Here is a 6,170-nt window from a genome sequence, read left to right as displayed (position 1 = left end):
GAACCTGGAGCCAACTGACTTAGAAGAAAAGAGAACGACTTGGCAAGTGTAATTTGACAGCTGGTTGAGTCAGACGACACATTGAGAAAGATCTTTTTTGGAAGCACGTCCTCCCTTAACCCTTTTCCAAATAGGGTGGAAACTATCTACCTTGTGCTATTTACCTGGACCCTCTCTTATTGTCACGGTTGTGCTGCTGCTCCATCAACAAGATCTGCAGTTATATCAGGGTCAGAACTTGGAAAACAAAAGCCATTTAATAACATGTGCTACTCTTTTTAGGAGTCATAGTAAAGATGCTCCAAGGATTTGGCAAGGACATTTGGCCCCCTGAGCCTCCAACACTCACAGCCAAGACTTTTTCTTTAGTTTTTAATGATGTTAGCCTGAGAGATAAAAAGAGAAGAAATGTGCTGACATTCTAAACCCACCAATGCTTAGTTTATAAAACATACATATGACACATGCCCTAATACAGGCTCTGGCTCTATTCTCTTCAACCATTTTTTTTTTTCTGACTAAATGTTCCAATTGCATAAAGCATATATTCCCTTGAAGCCGAGTACAAGAAACCTCAGCAATAAGCCAGCATCCAAGAGGATATAAATATAAAGTGGCTGTATCAGCAAGGAATGCTCAGGGGATGTGTTTGCAGCCCATTTCACGGTGCCACTCAAGAGGGGATATTGGAAATGAGTGACTTTCTTCCATTCGGTAAGGTTTCTTTATCTCAGCACCTACTCTTGCGGACGGTATGTTTTTGAGGCTGCACAGTAGGGCTCTGGGTACCGTATGTGTTCATACATATGGAGGAATAATGTTTATATTTCTCAGAATAGGCACTTTTTGAAGGCAGTAAAATCTAAAAGTAAAGTTAATAGAGCCTATATTTAGGGCTCATCTTCTCACTTTGCTGATGTGTATGCTGAACAGAAGATCACAGATTTGAGTCAGTCTCGCAGAGGCCGGAGTCGGCAAATGGCTATATTCAGAGCTAGGGAAGTCTTGCCAACTCCACTGTAGCTGTTAAAAGGCAGACTTGGAGAAGGTGCAATCGTTTTTCTCAAAGGTGACAGCACAGAAGGAGAAAAGCCTGTGACAAAGCCATGAAAGAAAAGCGTGTGTGTGCGGCTCAAGGAAAATGACTGTCCTTGGGCTCTGCATCTTCATGTCACGTCTGCTTCACGGCACAGCGTTGCTACTTAGAAAGTTTTCCCCTTCCTTATTTGGATGCGTCTCATAATTGCACATTTTCCCACTAGAGAGTGAGAGCCCAAATCTATGACACTAATGAAAAGGTGAAGTTGCAAAAACAAAACCAAACAAAAAGTCGAAGTAAATAATTGCATAGAAGACATGGTAAAAGCTCAGTGCTATAGTCAGCTGTGAATGTTTTGCATCTAAGTTTAAATTTCCACTTCAGGCACATCAAATCACATGATAATCTTATTCATGCTAAAGAATCAGACAATCTAGTGTCATCTTTAATTCTATTTGCTCTTTGATATGTTTCCTGAAAAAGAATGTGGGCATAATCAGATTTTTAGGGGAAAATATTCTGACTTTGTTTAATAAGGAAATAATTTTTGGATAATTTGCTCATCAGCTTTCCCAGGAGAATAAATGGGTAGTATAAGAAAGTAGTTTAAAAATTATTTTGCAATTACTTCATTATAAACTATTGGTGACAAGATCTATATACCTCACTTGAATTAGAGGCTAGCACTGTCTATACCAGTTTCAATTTGCTACCTTGTGAGGAAGGTGGAAGGCATTTTAACTCTTTTTTTTTTTTTTTTGCAATTTCCCACATATGTTGATATACTTGATATTCATCTAAAAACTAATCAGAGGATATGCATAATTAGTAAAATGTAGACACTGCCCACATATCAATTTGCCTTTTGTACTAGAGTTAAAATATGAGTTCATTCCTATTGTTGATATTTAAGTTGTAAAATCCCTTTTCCTCTCAAAGTCTATGTACAAAGGAGTGAAACACATTGGCAAATTCATCCTAACCTGGCTAGGCTATTCTTCTAATTCTGGTTTATTATCATTACTAAGTGATCATCAACTGTCACCCAGAGAGAAAAAGAAATTGGAAGTAACTGGATTCCCCCCCGCCCCGCCCCCTGCTTTATACATAAGTCCCCAAGGGGGAAAAAAGAAAGGAGAAAGGTATCTAAGAAAAACTAGTTCTCCTTATTTCACATTTTCTAAACTAGTTCAGAAACAGTTAAATCATTTGGTGGGGAAAGACATTTAGGTTTAATATTTACTCTCTCTTGACGGGGGAGATGGAGTCAGGAACGCAACTATTAATTCTATGCCTCAGTGCAAAGCAAAGCAGACACTGTACAAAGTGGCAACACAGTAATGACCCAGGAATAGTTCCTTACCTTTTCCCAACAGATAAAAATATAAAAAGCGAATCAAGCAAGAGAGAAATACCTTAGTTTCCACCCCCATCTCAAATTGCTTTGGAATATTTTAAGAGACAATTGGATCCATACAAAATTTAAATAAATTTTCCTTTTCCTTGTTGGCAGACACACACACACACACACACACACACACACACACACACACACACACAAAGTGGGTCAGGTCTGGGAAGTATTAATTTTCTGGCCTAAAAACCCAAGTGTTTGAAAATAAGATTTCTATTTTGAAGGATCAGCTTTCTTGGAAGATGTTTGTGTGTGCATGAGTGTGTATGTTTTAAAGAGAACACAATTGTATTTTCACTAAATACAGGGGACTATAATGTGTAGAATGGAGGAAGAACATTTTTTATTAATAATTTTCTTTACATTATAGAAAGATAAATCAGAGGCTGTGGCTCCTTTTATATTTTTAAAGGGCTTCTTTTTCATATTCACTGCCTCACTGTCCTGTTATGTCTTCTAATAAGATGTCACAGGTTCCACCCAAGAGAGTCTCTTCTCAGGTGTACTCACCTAGATAATTCTGCAAAGTTCTCAAAATGCTTTTTCTATTAATCTACCCCTGGGTGGGGGTGCTCTGTCTACTCTATAAGAACTGTTTTCCAACCCATCAGGCACCTTCCCAAACTCTAAATGTTGCCATCTCAGCCCAGGTTACTACTCTGCTGGCCAGGCTGGCGCCGCCTGTAGTTCCCAGGTGTGAAGAGTGGAAAGAGGTGAGAGGCCATTTGTTATTTAACTTGGCTTCATTAATCCCTAGGAATAAGCAGACAGATGATGATGCCTACTTGAAGGATGGCAGACTCGAGGGAGGGAAAATGTCTGGAAAGCTTATTAGACAAGATCATTTTAAAGGTTTGCTACAGTAGATTCAACTCAGATGAAAAAGAATATCTTTCAATCAGTGTCACAGATTTTAACCGAAAGCCAAACAACTCTAAGAGAGAAATGGGATGAAATAAAAACCCAAGAGCAAACATCAAAAGGCACAGCTTCCTAAGGGATGCAGATCAAGAGGAAGGTTGGCCAGTTGTTGAACTGCCATGTAGGGCAGCTTCTAGAATAACACAGAGGTTTCTCAGTGAGCATCCTGGAAACACAGTACCAATTCCCTACGACAGCATGCACAAGTCACAAAATTACAAAAGTCCTTGAAGTCTGGTTATCCACGGCAAAGTCCACATCTCAGGATCACAATCAGTCCATCATATTTGTTCACAGATGTTTGAAGGTCATTGGTTGCTTGTCTGGTTTGGAAATGCCTGATTCCTTAATAAACGTGAACTGAGAGAGAATGATATGCGTTGTTTACCTACAGCAGTTTTTCCCTCTGTGGGGCATACATCGTAGCCCACAGGAGAGACACTTGTCTTAAGGATCAAGTCACCTGTGCACTCCCCTGAATTCTAAACTATAGGAACTCAGCTGATGTTCTGAACCTCATAGTCCCCGAGAGCTTTTCAGTTAATGTAAAGTAAACCAACCATCTCTGGGGAAATTTGTGCAGTGTGCTTCCATGCCACAGTTGTTTGTTCTTCACTGAGGCCTTTGTTCACTGTCTCCATCACATTGCTGATCAGACAGAATACCTAGTCATTTCCCACAAGATGACACAATATGCACGCTAGCTCTAAGTGGTCTCCTACAGTGCACACATGGATTTGCCACCTGGGAGCTAAATGGTGTATGTGAATTTTCCTTGGATGCCCTAGGACAGGGAGTACTTTAGTCTGTGAGAAGCATACCTTGTGCCCCGGCACTTTGTGCCATGAGAGTGGCCACTGAAGAGAACACCGGACTTGCAAGCCCAGAGTTTGTCCCAAAATTTGCCACTTACCAGCTGCATCGCTCTTGGCAAGTCACTAAACAATTCTGAGCCTCAGCTTTCTCTTCTAGGATAGGGCTATTAATAACCTTCCTCCCAGGGCTGTTTTATGTGCGAAAGAAGTTTGTAAGCTCTCTTAGGAATTATTATTTTAAACCTCAGAAATCCACCCCCAGATCCTGCCCAGGAGACTGATGACAGGTTCTGCCGACAGGGCTCTCTAATTCAAAACTGGGCTGGAAGGAGCTGCAAGCCTTGTCCTCCCATAGGCCAAAAAATGCTATTGAAACTAAATAGCAACCCAGGGCAATAATAAAAGAATTTATACCTCTCTACATAAAATCATAACAGAATAATCATTCTTTTGCACAGGACTGGCTAGAAGAAATGAGGTTTTACAGAACCACTGTTTTTTGCTTTTGTCTTTTCCCGTGTTAAAAGTGAAGATCACACTGACATTTCGCAACAGTTTAAGGCCAGATACCTAGAGTGTACTCTTCATGGGACAGTTTCTGGGTGAAGCCATACAGCTATATAACAATTGACAGGAAAGTCCGTCTTTTGAATAACGAAGTAAAGAACACAGCAAAATACTCATGACCTTTAAGCCTTCACTATTTTAAAGAATATTTAAATATTTTTATAAGTTTCAGCTAAGATTCAAAGCTGTTTTTTAAAAAAAGTAATATATTGCCAAAAACAAAAGATATATTTTAAATGGAGGAAGGAAGCAACATTTTTTTATTAAAGATGACTTTTGTGTGGCACCAAGAAAAAGATAAGCTACAAAAGCTGGTTCTGTTAGAGTCAGGGGGGAACTTGGAACAAAGTGTAGAAGAGGAAATGGAAGATCCTAAGAAGTGATGAGTTCATGGACACAGATGATGTTTAAGCAGAGCCTGTATTATCACTTAGCAATGAATCTGTAAAGGATTTTTAACTCTAGATGGAATAGGTGGTTGTGGAGTCCTTTTTTTTTTTTTCAATTTTTTTATTAAGGTATTATATGTGTACATATCTTACCATTGTGGAGTCCTTTTTAATTGTGGACCTAAAAGCAATAGGAAAATAGGGCTGCCTTGCTCATTCTCTTGTGGGGGTTCAAAAGACAGGCATGTTTGCTGCAAGAGTGAAGTATGTAGCTATGAGCTAATTAGAATACACATTTTGCATGTTATAAATAAAGCTTCCTGTTCGAACTGTATAGTGTAGTACATTTTGGTGACACATCCTATCTTTCAATTATGAAGAAGTAAAACAGCAAATAAAAATTGAATTTGGCTTCCTCTATGACCTTCCTCCCCATTGACCTTGAATATCTGGAAGACTTTTCTCCTGTTAGGGAAGTTCCAGAATTCATAATACTTAAAGCAGAGGGTCTTCTCTGAATGTAGCCTCTGCTTCTCTGTTGTTTCTGGTGCCTTAACTATTCTTCCCTCAACTCTAAATCAGTTAATGCATCAAATTCAAGATTTCTTACCAGATTTTACTCCTCCATGAGCCTTACTGGGAAGAATTACTCTTCCTAACTCTATCTGACACTCTATTCCTTCCTATGGAGTACCAATGGAACCCGCTGGATCTTATTGCAGTTGGCCTGAATCAAAGTTACTTAGGGACTCATTCTCTTACAGAGATTATTAGATTAAAGAAACGAGTGAGGACAAATGTAAAGAGAGAATATGAACTAAGGATAGTTCCTAATCGCTCATGTAGGAAAGCTGCTCACTTGGTCTAAAGTGCAACATCTCTGGGTATAAACACTGGAACACAGAAGAATGGAAGTGAATCTCAAAACAAATCAGCATATGTTGAACCTATAAAGTATCCAGGAGTCTCTTGCATATTCAGTATGGAAACACCTTATTTTTGAGAAGACAGGAAAAAAGAAAAGG

The sequence above is a fragment of the Cnephaeus nilssonii genome (assembly GCF_951640355.1).
Source record: "Cnephaeus nilssonii genome assembly, chromosome: 3".
NCBI classification, from domain to species: domain Eukaryota; kingdom Metazoa; phylum Chordata; class Mammalia; order Chiroptera; family Vespertilionidae; genus Cnephaeus; species Cnephaeus nilssonii.
The sequence above is the reverse complement of the archived record's forward strand: the minus strand, read 5'-3'. Positions refer to the sequence as shown.